This window comes from Bos indicus x Bos taurus, chromosome 8 (genome assembly GCF_003369695.1).
Source record: "Bos indicus x Bos taurus breed Angus x Brahman F1 hybrid chromosome 8, Bos_hybrid_MaternalHap_v2.0, whole genome shotgun sequence".
NCBI lineage: Eukaryota > Metazoa > Chordata > Mammalia > Artiodactyla > Bovidae > Bos > Bos indicus x Bos taurus.
In genome coordinates, this window is record NC_040083.1 from 68,083,598 (window position 1) to 68,098,613 (window position 15,016).

The window sequence follows — 15,016 nt, forward strand, 5'->3', positions numbered from 1 at the left end:
AGATTTCCTGTCTTTTGCCAGAGCCAGCGTTTCTTCTCCAAGCCTTCGCTCATCTTCTGCAAAATTTATTTCTCCAGAATGTCCTTCATACACATCGACACTGCGCATTTTACCCAGAGAGTCAATCACCAGTTGCCAGGAGAAAGGGAAGGTTCCTTGCGGGAGATTTAAAGACAAGCTTAAACTCAAGGTCTGCAATGTGGTGAGAGCAGGAGAAAGGAGGGGTAATGTTGGATTGAGAGAGATGACAGTGGTTGAACCCTGAGACGAGACACCCTGAGATCAAACCTATGTCTCCTGTGTCTCCAGCATAGCAGGCAGATTCTTTACAGCTGAGCCACTAAGAAAGCCCTATCAGACAGATATGTCAAAGCAGTGATGTTATTACCAATAAAGACCAAGATGGAGACTGTATCTTAATTGGGTCAGACCAATTGGCTTGATATAACTCTACCCTTAATGTTGACTGGGGCTTCCCTGGTGGCTCAGATGGTAAAGAATCTGTCTGCAATGCAGGGGATATGGTCCGATCCCTGAGTCAGGAAGATTCCCTGGAGAAGGGAATGGCAACCCACTCCAATATTCTTGCCTGGAGAATCCCATGGACAGAGGAGTCTGGTGGGCTACAGTCCATGGGGTCACAGAGTTGGACACAACCGAGCGACTTACACACACTTGATATGGATTATCCTCCAAGCCTCAGAGAGCTCTGGAAATCAGACCTGCCCCTGTAGACACACTGAAAGGATGAGCTGAAAATATGTCCTTGCTACAGGCAGGCTGGCTAGAGATGGAGGGAAACAAGAGGAAAGTAAGGACATACGTGGTCTCTATTCTTTCTCTCAAACTCACTAATCAGAGCAGTCAGAGTACAGGGACAGAGGCCCAGAGTGCTCTCCCAGAGGAAGAGTCTGCACCTGGAGCAGACAGTAGGGACATGTAGGGAGTAGGCATCCAGTCCCCCAACACCCAACATGCATGTGTCCTCTACAGATTAAAATATTGCAGCCCATTCTGAAGACAGTTAATTATAGCAATCCTCCACATGGTCCAGATGATGATTTTCATACCTGCTTTATCAATGAGAAAAATGGGGTTCTAAATAGCAGTCCATATAGTCAAAGCTATGGTTTTTCCAGTAGTCATGTGTGGATGTGAGAGTTGGACCATAAAGAAAGCTGAGCACTGAAGAATTGATGCTTTTGAACTGTGGTGTTGAAGAAGACTCTTGAGAGTCCATTGGACAACAAGGAGATCAAACCAGTCCATCCTAAAGGAAATAAGTCATGAATATTCATTGGCAGGACTGATGCTGAAGCTGAAGCTCCAATACCTTGGCCACCTGATGCGAAGAGTAGACTCATTGGAAAAGACCCTGATGCTGGGAAAGATTGAAGGCAGGAGGAGAAGGGGATGACAGAGGATGAGATGGTTGAATGGCATTGCCAACTCAAGGGGCATGATTTTGAGCAAGCTCCAGGAGATGGTGACGGACAGGAAGCCTGGAGAGCTACAGTCCATGGTTTGCTAAGAGTCGGACATGACTGAGCAACTGAACAACAACAAATAGCAGGTAAATTGACCTCAGTGACCAGGTCACAACACGACAGAACTGGAATCCAAAGTGGACTTCTGACCAATTTTTGAAAGCAGGTTTCAAAAAAATGTAGCAAATAGGTCAGGCCAGACATTCTTGTATCCAGAATTGTTAATAACTACAAGAGAAGTGAACAGGCAGACTGACTGGGTCAGTGAAGGTAGCTAAAGGCCAGAGAATACACTTTCATTTAACAGATGCTTAAACCTACTGATGCTGAATGCTGTGCTGTGCGCTGGGAACAGAGCTGCAGACAAGACAGACGTGATTTATGCCTTGGAGAGCTAGGGTAGAATAGAGAAGTGTCTAGAAGTCTAGGGGGCTTCCCAGATGGAGCTAGTGGTAAAGAGCCCACCTGCCAATGCAGGAGACGAAAGAGACTTGGCTTCAGTCCTTGGGTCAGGAAGATCCCCTGGAGGAGGGCACAGCAACCCACTCCAGTATTCTTGCCTAGAGAATTCCATGGACAGAGAGCCTGGGAGGCTGTAGGCCATGGGGTTGCAAAGGGTCAGACACAACTGACGTGACTTAGCTCACATGCACTAAAATTCTAGGAGGCCCTTTGGAGAGGAATGCAAAACCAAAACAATATTGTAAAATAAAAATAAATAAATAAATAAAATAAAATTCACTTAAAAAAAAAAAAAACATTATCCTCAGCCTCGGGCTCATAGAGATGCTGCTGGGCTCACATCTCAAGAGGTCACTCCAGACTCAGAGTCACCACCAATAGAAACTGGCCTTGTGTCTGGAGTTTAAGAAGCTGGGTCTGGCCTTGGGCTTCAGTGCAATTGAACCAAGGAGTTGAACCCTGAGTGCCCATTAAAGTACAGTAGCCAGTCTGACTATAATAAGGAAAAGCTCTTTGCTCTGTTATTTCATCATTTCTTTTTGTTCACATTTTTCCTGTCTGGCTTATTCTATTTTTCTCTGCATCGTTTAGTAAAGTTCCTTCTCAAAACCCCCAAAATTCTATACAATAAACCAAAATAAAGGGGAATTATTCATGCTTAGACTAGAATTGCTAGAGAAGGACCAAGAAGTGAGATGTAGTGGTGACCAGAGCCAAACCTTGGAGATCCTGGAAAAACCAGTGGAGTGGGCAAATGGTGTGATTGTTGTTGCTGTTCAGTCGCTAAGTCATATCCGACTCTGTGACCCCATGGACTGCAACACACCAGGCTTCCCTGTCCTTCACTATCTCCCAGAATTTGCTCAAACTCATGTGCATCAAGTCAGTGATGCCATCCAACCATCTCATCCTCTGTCATCCCCTTCTCCTCCTGCCCTCAACCTTACCCAGCATCAGTCTTTTCCAGTGAGTCAGCTGTTCACATCAGGTGGCCAATTATTGGAGCTTCAATCCTTCCAATGAATATTCAGGACTGATTTCCTTTAGGATGGACTGGTTTGATCTCCTTGCTGTCCAGGGGACTCTCAAGAGTCTTCTCCAGTACCACACTTTGAAAGGATCAGTTCTTTGGTCCTCAGCTTTCTTTATGGTCCAACTCTCACGTCTATACATGGCTACTGGAAAAACCATAGCTTTGACTAGATGGACCTTTGTCAACAAAGGTGGATCTGCATAGCCCTTTCATTATGCATGTTTCCCTGTGTCTATCTTGTGAATAATAGACCGTTCAGATAGAGCAAGGCAGGGTTCAGCCCTTGCTCAATGCAGAGGAGTATCTGGAACAGGTATTTGATGTCTCTTCAAAGAGTAAATTTATCATTTTTTCCAAGTCTTCAATGTGTCAAATCTACTTAGATTTACAATGAGCATCCATGGCTCCGGTTATCCTTGTATCTCCTTAAAAGCTTTCTGGTTGGCTTTTTCCCCCCACAAGATGTTTGAATTATGGACAATAAATGCATCCACTCTATGGTTCAGATCAATGAATTTTTTTTTAGCATCAGGCTATTGTTACATGCTTAATGAAAATTATATAAATATCATATGGAGTGAATCAACAAATATGGATTTACCTGAATGGCATATCTCTCCAGATATCCATTATAAAGTCCCCATCTTTGTCATCAATTAATCAAAACCTGTCTATTATTTTATTTTGAATTTCTTCAACATACCATAAACCACCCATATTTTTTCTTCCAGGTTTTTTGTGTTTTTTTTCAGATATGATTGACATGTAGCACTGTGTAAGTTTAATAGATATAGCAGAATAATTTGACTTACATACCTCTTGAAGTGATTATCACAATAAATTTAGTGAATATCCATCATCTCATATAGATATACAATTAAAGAAATGGAACAAAAATATCCTTGTGATGGGAACACAGGATTTACTCTAACTTGCATATATAATATACAGCAGTGTTAATTATATTTACCATGTTGTATTGGTATCTTTAGTATTTCTTTATCTTAGAAGGATGAATTGGATGAAGACAGTTGAAAAGTATACTATACATACTTAAGGGAACCAGTTGGTAAGTTTTGACATCTGGTATACCCATGAAAACATCGCCATAATCAAGATAAAGAATATAAAGCTCCATCACCCAAATTTTCCTCCTGCCACTTTTCCTCCTTCCTGCTCTCCTCACTCCACCCTACTCTTGCCAAGAAATTCATGATCTGTCATTATACACTCGATTGTGATTGTGTAATCTATGAACTTGTATAGATGGGACTGGAGAGAATGTATTCTTTTTTGGTCTGTTTTTTAAAGTTTCATTCAACATAATTATTTTCAGATTTATCCGTGTTGATAAATGTCAACATATATGGAAAAATGTCAAGAAATTATTCCTTTTTATATCCTGGTATATCCCACTGTATGGATATGCCACAGTTGAATTATACCTTCACCTGTTGATGGACATTTATATAGTTGCTAGTTTTGGGGTATTACAAATAGAGCTGCTAGGAACACTGAAGTACAACCTCTGTATGGACTTAAGCTTTCCTTTCTCATAGATTACATACCTAGGAATAAAATGACTAGATCATATGACATGTACATTTTAATTTTTTTAATTTAAAAAAATTTTCTTTTTTCTGTTTTTATAATTTTTTTAATATATTTTATTTTATTTTTGGCTGCACCGGGTCTTTGCTGTGGCATGCAGGCTCTTTTCGTGGCCGTACACAGGCTTTCTTTAGTTGTGGTTCAGCCTTGTCTTGCTGTGGCACATGGGCTCTAGAGTACATGGGCTCAGTGCTGATGGTGTTCAGGCTTAGTTGCTTCACGGCATCAGGCTTAGTTCCCCTATCAGGGATTGAACCTATGGCCCTTGTATTGGAAAGTGAATTATCAACCACTGGCCCACAAGGGAAATCTCTATTTTTAAATATAAAAAACATTCAAATGTTTTCCCAAGTGGTTGTAACACTTTCAATCCCAACAAAAGTTATGAGAGTTCCAGCTTTGCCATAAGCCCCTCCAGTTCATCATCATGTCAATCTTTTTCATTTTAGCCATTTCAGTAGATATGCAGTGGCTTCTTATTGCTTTAATTTGCATTAAAGCAAAAGCTAATATTGCTAAACAGCTTTTTAGTTGCCTTTTTATTTTGCCATGTGTATATCTCTTTGGTAAGGTGTCTGTTCAAATCTCTTGCCCAGTTTTTAAAATTTGGCTATTTGTTTTCTTACTATTGAGTTTGGAGAATTACTTAATATAATCTGAATACAAATCCTTTGTGAGATATATACTTTGCAAATATTTTCTCCCAGGGTATGGTTTATCTTTTCATTACTTGAATAGAGACTTGAAAAGAACAGAAGCTTTTGTTTTTATGAAGTCCAATTGATCCTTTATTTTGTTTGTTTGTTTTTTAATGGAACAAGTTTTTGGTGTCATATCTAAGAAATCTTTGCTCAACCCTAAGTCAAAAGGATTTTTCCTAGAAGTTTATTAGAGCTTTACACTTAGGTCTATGATCCAATTTGAATTACTTTATTAATATGGTGAGGAATATAGATCAAAGTTTATTTTCTTGCATATGGATATTCAACTGTTCCAGAAATTTTTTTTAATTCTTTTTACACAAAATGTCCTCTGCAATTTTGCAAAAAATTTGTAGTCCATATTTGTGTGGGTTTATTTCTGGACTCTCAATTCTATACAATTGAATTCTTTGTCTAACTTTATACCAAAATCATACTGTGTTGATTATTGCAGCTTTATATTGTTTTTAAGTTAGGCCGTGTTAGTTCTTCACCTTTTTTTAAACTTATTTTGTGGAGTCTAGATCCTCTGTATGTCCATGTGAGTCTTTAAATTGCCTTTTCAATTTCTACCTAAAATCTTATTAAGATTTTTATTGGGATTGCATTGAATCTATAGATCCATTTGGGAAGATTTGTCATCTTAACAACATTAATCTGTCAATTTACTGACACGGTGTTTAACTCTCATTTATTTAGGACTTATATAGTTTTTCAGCAATGTTTTTTTTTAGTTTTCAGTGTATAAGAAATCTTTTGTCACTTGGCAAAACTAATACAATATTGTAAAGTTTAAAAATAAAATAAAATTAAAAAAAAAAAGAAATCTTTTGTCAAGTATTTTCTATCTTTAAAGATATTATAAATGCTATTTTTAAAATTTCAATTTTTGATTCTTACTTGGTAATATATAGATATGAAATTGAATTTTATACGTAGATCTTATCTTGCAATTTGTCAAACTCACTAGCTCTGGTGCAAATAATATGGAGAAGGAAATGGCAAGCCACTCTACTATTCTTGCCTGAAGAATCCCATGGACAGAGGAGCCTGGCAGACTACAGTTCATGAGGTTGCAAAGAGTCGGGCACGACTTAGCGACTAAACCACTACAAAACCAAACCATATATTATATATTTTATTTATATAATATCTCATAGAATTTTCTACAAAGATATTCATGTTGATATAGACACTTACATTGTTTGGGTATAAAGACATCTCACTTATTTTTTTCTTTATCATATTTTATTGCACTGGCTATCATCTCCAGCACAATATTGAACAGAAGTAGTTGGGTGGACATTCTTGATCTTAGGGAAAATCATTAAGTACAGTGTTAGCTGTACGATTTTGTGGATTAACATTATCAGGTTTAAAAAGTTTTCTGTTATTCTTAACTTGCTAAAAGATTTTCTCAGTAATGTACATTGGATTTTGTCAAATAAAACATTTTCATAGTTGTTTAAAATGAGTGATAAATGTTAAAATCCTACCTTTAAGATAACCAGGGAAAAAGACACATTATGTACAGAGGAATAAAGATAACAGCATAGTTCTGAAAAAAGATAACAGAAACAATGTAAGTAAGAAGACAGTAGGAAAACATCTTTTAATTACTGAAAGATTAACACTCCCAACCTCCCATTCTATACCAAGTAAAAATATCTTTTAAAATGAAAGCAAAATGAAGACATGCAAAATCTGAAAGAATTAGGCACCAGCAAACTCTCATTACAAGAAACGCAAAAAGAAAGTGAAACTAAATAGAAATACATATCAATATCCAGGAGTGAACAGTATAGAAAATGGTAACTATGTGAGTAAGTACATGTATATGTTTTTTTTTCTTTTTTATTTAAATCACTTTAAAAGATAATTCATTGTTTAAAGAAAAATGTAGTGTTGTTTCTATCATATGTATAGAAGGAAATTATCTGACAACAATTGAACAAAGAACAAGTGGACATATACCATTGTAAGGTTCTTATACTATATATGAAGTGGCATAATATTCTTTGAAGGTAGACTGATAAGTTAAAATGTGTCCTATAATCTTGAAAACAATTATCAAAATAATACAACAAAGAATTATAGTTAATAAGTAAATAAAAGGGATAAAATAGTGTAATAAAAACTCATCAGTACAACTACAATAAGGTATCATTTCACACCAGTCAGAATGGCCATCACTGAAAAGTCTACAAATAATGAATGTTGGAGAGGATGTGAAGAAAAAGGGAATCCTTCTACACTGTTGGGAATGTAAATTAGTTCAGCCACTATGGAGAACAGCATAGAGGTTCCTTACAAAATTAACAATAGAGTTACAATACAACCTAGCAATTCCACTCCTGAACATACATCTGGTGAAGATGAAAATTATAATTTGAAAAACTACATGCACTCCAATGTTCATAGCAACACTATTTACAATAGACAAGATACGGAAACAACGTTAAGTGTCCATCAACAGATGGATAAAGAAGAAATGGTACATATATGTGATGGAATACTACTAAGCCGTTAAAAAGAATGAAATGAAATATAGAAGCATATATGCCCACTCACGTAATTTTGCAAATAAATGTGGTGAAGTGTCTACATTTACAGGGCTTCCCAGGTGACACTAGTGGTTAAAACAAAACAAAATAGATGGACCCAGAGATTATCATACTAAGTGAAGTAAGTTAGAGATAAATATCATGTGATATCACTTATATGTGGAATCTAAAAAATGATGCAAATGAACTTTTTAGCAAAGCAGAAATGGATGCACTGACAGAAAACGAACTAATGGTTACCAAAAGAGAAAGGGGGGATACAATTTTTTAAAAATTAGTCATACAAAAGAAATTATAAAAAGAACAGAGAAGGTAAGTAGAAAAAATAGAATGACAGATTTAATCCAACCATATCAATAAACACACAAATTGCCTTTCCATTCAGGTTAGGACTATGACTTCTCATTTCACCCTATGGCATCTAACATGGGTTACACACATTGGCTTGTGGAATAATTTCTGTCTCAGTTGGACCTCAACACATTAAAAAAAAAAAAAAAGCCTGTCATCCCATTTTACTGAAGAGATTGAAGTGTGAAGTTCAGTTACTCAGCCAAGCTCATGCAGAAAGCTATGGCTATTTCCGACTTTAATTCCATTTCCAGATTCCAAGTCTGAGCTGTTTCTATATACCAAGAGCTCCCTGTGGAAAGCAGCAGGAAGACTGAGGATATGGGTCAGAGGATAAGCGAGCACTCTGACTCCAGATGTGGCATAATCAAGGTAAGAAGCAATTTCTTTGATCATCCTTCCTTTGGCCCACCAGCTCCCTGGAGCAAGCCAGGCTTCATCCACATTCATTCCTCTGGCCTTCTCTCCATGGGCTCAAAGTGCTATATCTGACTCATTCAGGCTCAGTATACAAGGGTACCTGATGAGCTGAAATCCCCCCAGATTACCCACCCAGCTATGCTTCATGGTCCATGACCGTGTGCACCTGGAGGATGGGGTGGGAGGAGCACCTTTCCAATTTGCCCAGAAATTTCCTCTGGGTTAGCGATGACTCTCTCTCTATTCCCCTGGCCCACCACTCAACTGGAAATCCCTTGAAAGTAGAAGCTGCTTAATTGCCCTTTGTACACTCACAGTGGATTCTCACTCAGGGTCCGGTCCTGGCTCATGGCCCTTGCTGAGTGGCCTGAGCCTTATCCCACTGCTACTGAGGGTGCCGGTGCTTATGTGTGCATGACCTGCTGTCACCCGGGGTGATGACCCCTCTGCCTCCAGCAATCAGGTTATTTGAATCATTCACTGACTTTTTCTTTCTTTTTGCCTCCTCCCACCCTCTCTCTCTCCTTCCCTCCCTCCCTGGGTGGGGGGTGGGGTAGGATGGGGTACATCTTGTTTGATGACCTCCCATCTCAAATGGTAATCACCATCCCACTAGATGTGGCTTCTCGTATCCTTGACTTTATCTTAATAAATAATCCAACACATTTAGCAGAAATCATTGCATCTTTGTTTAGGGATTAAGCCTGGAGATATATTTAAACTGCACTGAGCGCTGGTAATCCTGAAAGGGCTGAAGCAATCCTGATAGCACGGTGGGGCCTCAGCAGTTAGTGCGGTCGCTCAGCTGCAGATGTTATTAAAGCAGCTGTTATTAAAGATAAGAAAAGATCAGTATGCACGTGCACACATGTGCACAGACTCACTCCAGCGTGCCCGGGTGCATGCAAAAACACATGCCCACATACTCCAAGTGCATGAACTCATGTCATTATGCTTGCAAGCATCTGCAAATTCATTTGAGCTCACACACACACACAGGCATATGTGAAACATGTCTTTTCATGCATATAGAAGCATATATGCCCACTCACGTAATTTTGCAAATAAATGTGGTGAAGTGTCTACGTTTACAGGGCTTCCCAGGTGACACTAGTGGTTAAAACAAAACAAAACAAAACAAAAAACCGCCTGCCAGTGCAGGAGGCATAAGAGACCTGGGTTTGATCCCTGGCTCGGGAAGGTCCCCTGGAGGAAGGCATGGTAACCCGCTCCAGTATTCTTGCCTGGAGAATCCCTTGGATAGAGGAGCCTGGTGTACCATAGACCATAGGGTCACAGAGTCAGACACGGCTGAAGCGACTTAGCACGCATGCTTGAACACACATCTATGTTTACATGCAAACATGACCACCTCCCTATACTTCTGGGGCTACAAATACACAAACAAACAGCTGCTCTGAAACCACTTGGTACAAGGAACAATGCTGAGGACGTGAGTCTCTGGACTCTAGATATACAGTTTGCAAACAGCTCTGGGTCTGCATCGATATTTCCTCTTGCATCTGTGCTGAGCAGTCTGTATCTCCCTGGAATTATAGCAGAGCCTTCCTTGGCTGCCTTGTGATTCCAGGAATTACTTGGAAACTCTACTGGAGTCAAATCAATTCAGTCTTCTTTGGCCCCAGGAGTTAGGACACTGAGCACTACCTGCATTAAAGCATCTCTGCTACCTGCCCACAGTCTGCCACGAAGCTGTGTTCCCAACCACCAGTGGCCTTGATGCTTCTTTCACTTATGCATTCATTGTCTCAGCAGATATTTCTTGGGTTTCTGCTGGGTGTTTTGTGCAATGATTTCTATAAGATAGAAGTACATATAAGGCATATTTCTGTCTTTCAGGATCTTGTGGGAGGGGATACAAGGCCTACATACAAAGAATTCATTATGTCACAACAAAAAGCAGTCACATAATGGTATAGTAATGCTGAGATTCCAAATGAGTAGGTGCCAGGGGCCCACAGGACTATGTTTGGATGTTCACTAGAGGGAGTTACAAGACACAGCATATAATTGTACTCACGGCTAATGTTTATTACAATGATGGTGGCGCTACTGGTAAAGAACCCACCTGCCAATGCAGGAGAAACAAGAGATGCAGGTTCAAACCCTGGGTCTGGAAGATCCCCTGGAGGAGGGCACAGCAACCCACTCAAGTATTCTTCTCTGGATAATCCCATGGACAGAGGAACCTGGTGGGCTACAGCCCATGGGGTCACAAAGAGTCAGACACAACTGAAGCAGGTTAGCACACATACACAGTAATGACATGCAGCTGGATCATAAGGCAAAAGGGCTCAGTGGGCTTCTGGGGGAACCCATGTGCAGGCTTCCTCTTGCTCTCTCCTTCCTAAGACTAAATACACAGCACATACTTTTCCCTCAGCAATAAAATTGCAACAACACATGTGTGACCATTCTGCCCGGAGAAACCCATCAGAAACACAGTGCCTGAGATTACTATGGGGGCTGGTCACATAGGCACATGTCTATGCATGTGCCTAGACCAATTCGCGAGTCTTCTGGAAGGAAAACACATACTCAGCATGAACAGTCTAGACACAGTAAGCCTCTCATACCATTTGGGGAAGGTCCTATGACTGTAGAGACCTGCTTACCAGCCAAGGGCCAACCTTGCAAGCAGGCTTTTCCAAGGATAGCAGCATCAGATCTACTCTGTCAACTCATCTGTACAGAGCAGTAAGGAAACATGAGCAGTTCCAGGGAGAGAAACATGAACATGAGCTGGGCATCTCAATGGAGCAGAAGGTGGTTGCACTGGGTCTTGAAGGTTGATTGGGATTTGAGCAGGCAGAGAGGACTGAGACGGAAACTTCAACAGCTCAGTCCCAAGAGACAACAGCAAGGTGGCTAGGAGGTTGGAGAATGGAGGGAAGAAACTTCTCGACTAAGTCGACAAACTGGGGTAACCGCCAGCTGTAAACTCTGCTAGACAGTGGGGATTTAGATCAGTCGTGAAAGAGCTATTAACTAAGAAGAGAAATAGACTAACAGCCCAGCAGTATCAGTAGCAGGATGAGAGGAAAACTCAGTCTTGTCTGAGAAGTCCTGATCATCCAGGGCTAGCTGGGACCTGAAGGACCAGTAAGGAGTGAGCCAGCTCAAGGAGGATGAGAAGGACAATGATGTCCCAGGGTTGCACTTGCAGAGGAGAAAAGGAGAAGAGGAACATGGTGAGTCCAACAATCTCCACCAAAGTACTGTCCTTGGCAGGCTAGGGCACTGTGGTATGCTTCTGCTTATTTTTTTTGTTGCCAAAATAAGATCTCAATTAAAGTCAGGTTCACATTTAACCGAACAGTCCATCTACTATTTAATGCCCATTGAAATATGTAGTCTTTTTGTAGGGAGGACACCAGAGTTCATCACAGGGAGGAGACTTTCTCATGTTTAGCTTTGATACTTCCTTCCATTAACTCACATCTAATATGTCAGTGAATCCTCTTGTCTCCACTTCCAAGTGTATCCCCAAGCAGACCATCTCTCACCATCTGCACAGCTATTGCTGGAGCCCAAGTCGCCAGCATCTCTCTCCCACTTTCCCTGCAGCAGCCAGAACATTCCTCTAAAATGTAAATCAGATTGTAGTTCTCTCCTGCCTAAAACCTCATACACATTTATCATTGCATTTGGTATAAAATCCACCATGGCCTAATGTCCCAGTGGTCTGGACACTCCCTACCTCTCCACCCTCCAGGCATCACTCCCCATGCTATTCACTAGGCTACACTCACCTTGGTCTTCTTTCCTGTTCCTGGGACATATCAGGCTCGTTCTTGCCTCAGGACATTTGCACATGCTGTTCCCTCTGCCTGGAACTCTCTTTTCCCTCCTTACTAGGTTCTTGGCTCCATCTGACACAGGTCCCTGGTGAGAAGCACCTCTTTAGATAGAATTCACCAAGATTCTCTTTGTTCCCCTGTCAACACCACCCCATTTCAATGACTCACTATGTGGTTATTGCATCCTTCTCTTTATATAACTACTTACTGCAACTTGGATTTTTTTCTTATTTGGATTTTATCATCTGTCTCCCTTCAATTTCATTATAAATTCCCAGATGGCAGGAACCCTGCCTAGCTCACTTAGCCAGCAGTTTAAAATATGCTTGGTGCTGTGCTCAACAAATATTTGTGGAATGAGTGAATGGTGACTCAGCTAGTAAGTGATTGGGCTGGGGCATTTATGGGGTCCTAAGCCCTGTCTTCCATCTTTGCTCAGGCACAGAACATTCAGAGCACTCCCACAGGGGGATGCCTGGGAAATGCATCACAGAGAGGAAACCTAGGCAGCCAGTGGATAGCAGGATGGTGGGCCCTGAGACCTGCGGCACACCTGGGGGTAGAAAAGGTGTCTGAGGATAGTCCACCTACAGGCAGTATGCGGGAGCCCAAGGGGGCAAGCTTAGCAAAGTGCCTTACAATGAAGAAGACAGGATCATTGTGGAGTCCAGACAAGTGGTCAGAAGGCATATCCTGGTTAACAGGACTTTCTTATTGACAGGGGAGGAAGGTTGCAAGGAGGAAGACTGAGGTCAACAGGCCATGTCAGGGGTGGTAGCTGTGCATGAGAGGCTAGCGTGGACTTAGGGTCAGCACTCCCTCCCTGGGAGGACTGGTGAGAGAGTCGAGGTTGACCCTGAAGAAACAGGGGCGCCCAGCAGAGCAGCAGTGCAGAAAACTCCATCTGCATGGGGTGCAGTTGGTATAATTACATGGATGGGGCAGTTGGGGTGTTTGAGCTGGGACATGATGGTGGGGGGTGGGAGGAGGGTAAAGAGAAAAGAGGGCTTAGCATGAAGCCCCTGTTGGGCTCAGAGGGAAAGGAAGTAGGAGCCTGTATGAAGTAGTCATGAGGTCACAGCTGTGGATGCTAGGAGGCAGCACTGGGGTGCAGGGAGCTAGGAGACAGCCAGGCACAGACTCCAATCCTTCACACTTTTGCCAAGGCCAGCCCTGAATAGACTTCACTGGAACTAGCAAGAACAGAGGATGGGGTAAGGCTTTGGAAGATCTCTTCAGCAAGAGAGAGAGCCATGCCATTGGCTCTTCCCACTGACATCCAGCCAAGCTGGCCCCAGTGAGGCCAGGGAAATACAGTGGTTTTCACCTGAACTCTGCTCCATCTCTTGGGCTTCCCTGGTGGCTCAAACAGTAAAGAATCCACCTGCAATGCAGGAGACCTGGGTTCAATCCTTGGGTCAGGAAGATGCCCTGGAGAATGGAATGGCTATCCACTTCAGTACTCATGCCTAGAGAATCCCATGGACAGAGGAGCCTGGAGGGTTACAGTCCTTGAGACTGCAAAGAGTTGGACACGACTGAGCAACTAACACTTTCACTTTCTGCTCCATCTCTGCTAAGAGTCTGGGAAAACCATGATGAGGTTTTTCTACATTTTACGGCAAACCTTTGGTTTTCTCCAGCTCCAGAGGGTTAAATGAGGGGACAAGAGGGTTGCTCCAGGGCCTACAGGAGTGCACCCCTTCCCCAGGTCCAATGATGTACATGGAAGGGCCCCGTCCTGCCCGATGGAGGCTCTGGGGCCTGGCTGAGAACAGCCCCGCTCTGTTTGCATGGATGCAACTCCCCAGCAGATGGTGAATCAGACCTCGATGTCTCTGTGTGTGCTTTGTACATTTTACTTGTTGGTAATGAATTTACAAATCCTTTAAGTACGGGAAACAGAGCCTTCCCACGAGCTGAACAGATGGGAGAGAAGGCTTTCTAAAGGCTTTTCAAAGTGGCCTCTTTTCCCCCACTCCTGGTATAACGTCTCTTACTATGTCTACATATGCTTTAATAGTTGGGGGTGAGGGGGAAACCTGCACTGTCCTTCTTTTTCTGGCTCCCCAGAAAACACTTGGAAGGCCTGCCTCCCGCAGCCAGGAACCCATGAGCAGGACAGCACCACCAGGCCCTGGTGGGGAACCTTTGCCATCCGATATCCCGGAGTGTGTGGCACAGTCCATGGAAGGAAGGAGGGAAAGAGAACTTCTTGCAAAGCTGACACCAATTTTTCCAGTGGGGTTAGAGCCCCAGGGCTCCTTCCAAGTGGGACTGGTAGAATGGTTTATATTGCAAAGCTGCAGTAGACTGCAAGGATGACCTGGAGGTTTCACCCTTCCCTTTGCCATCTCTCTCTGCAGTGGGCTCCCACCTCAGGTGGCATCTCTTTTGCCACACCTTGACTCAGTACTTGACCACATGACTTGCTTTGGCCAATGAGATGTTAGCAGACTGGAGGCAAGCAAAGGCTTTAAATGCACTTACCCAAAAAAGCTGGTTCTCTTGCTTCATGAGAAAGACATGCCTAGGCAAGTTTGATGGTTCTAGGAGGTAAAGGAGA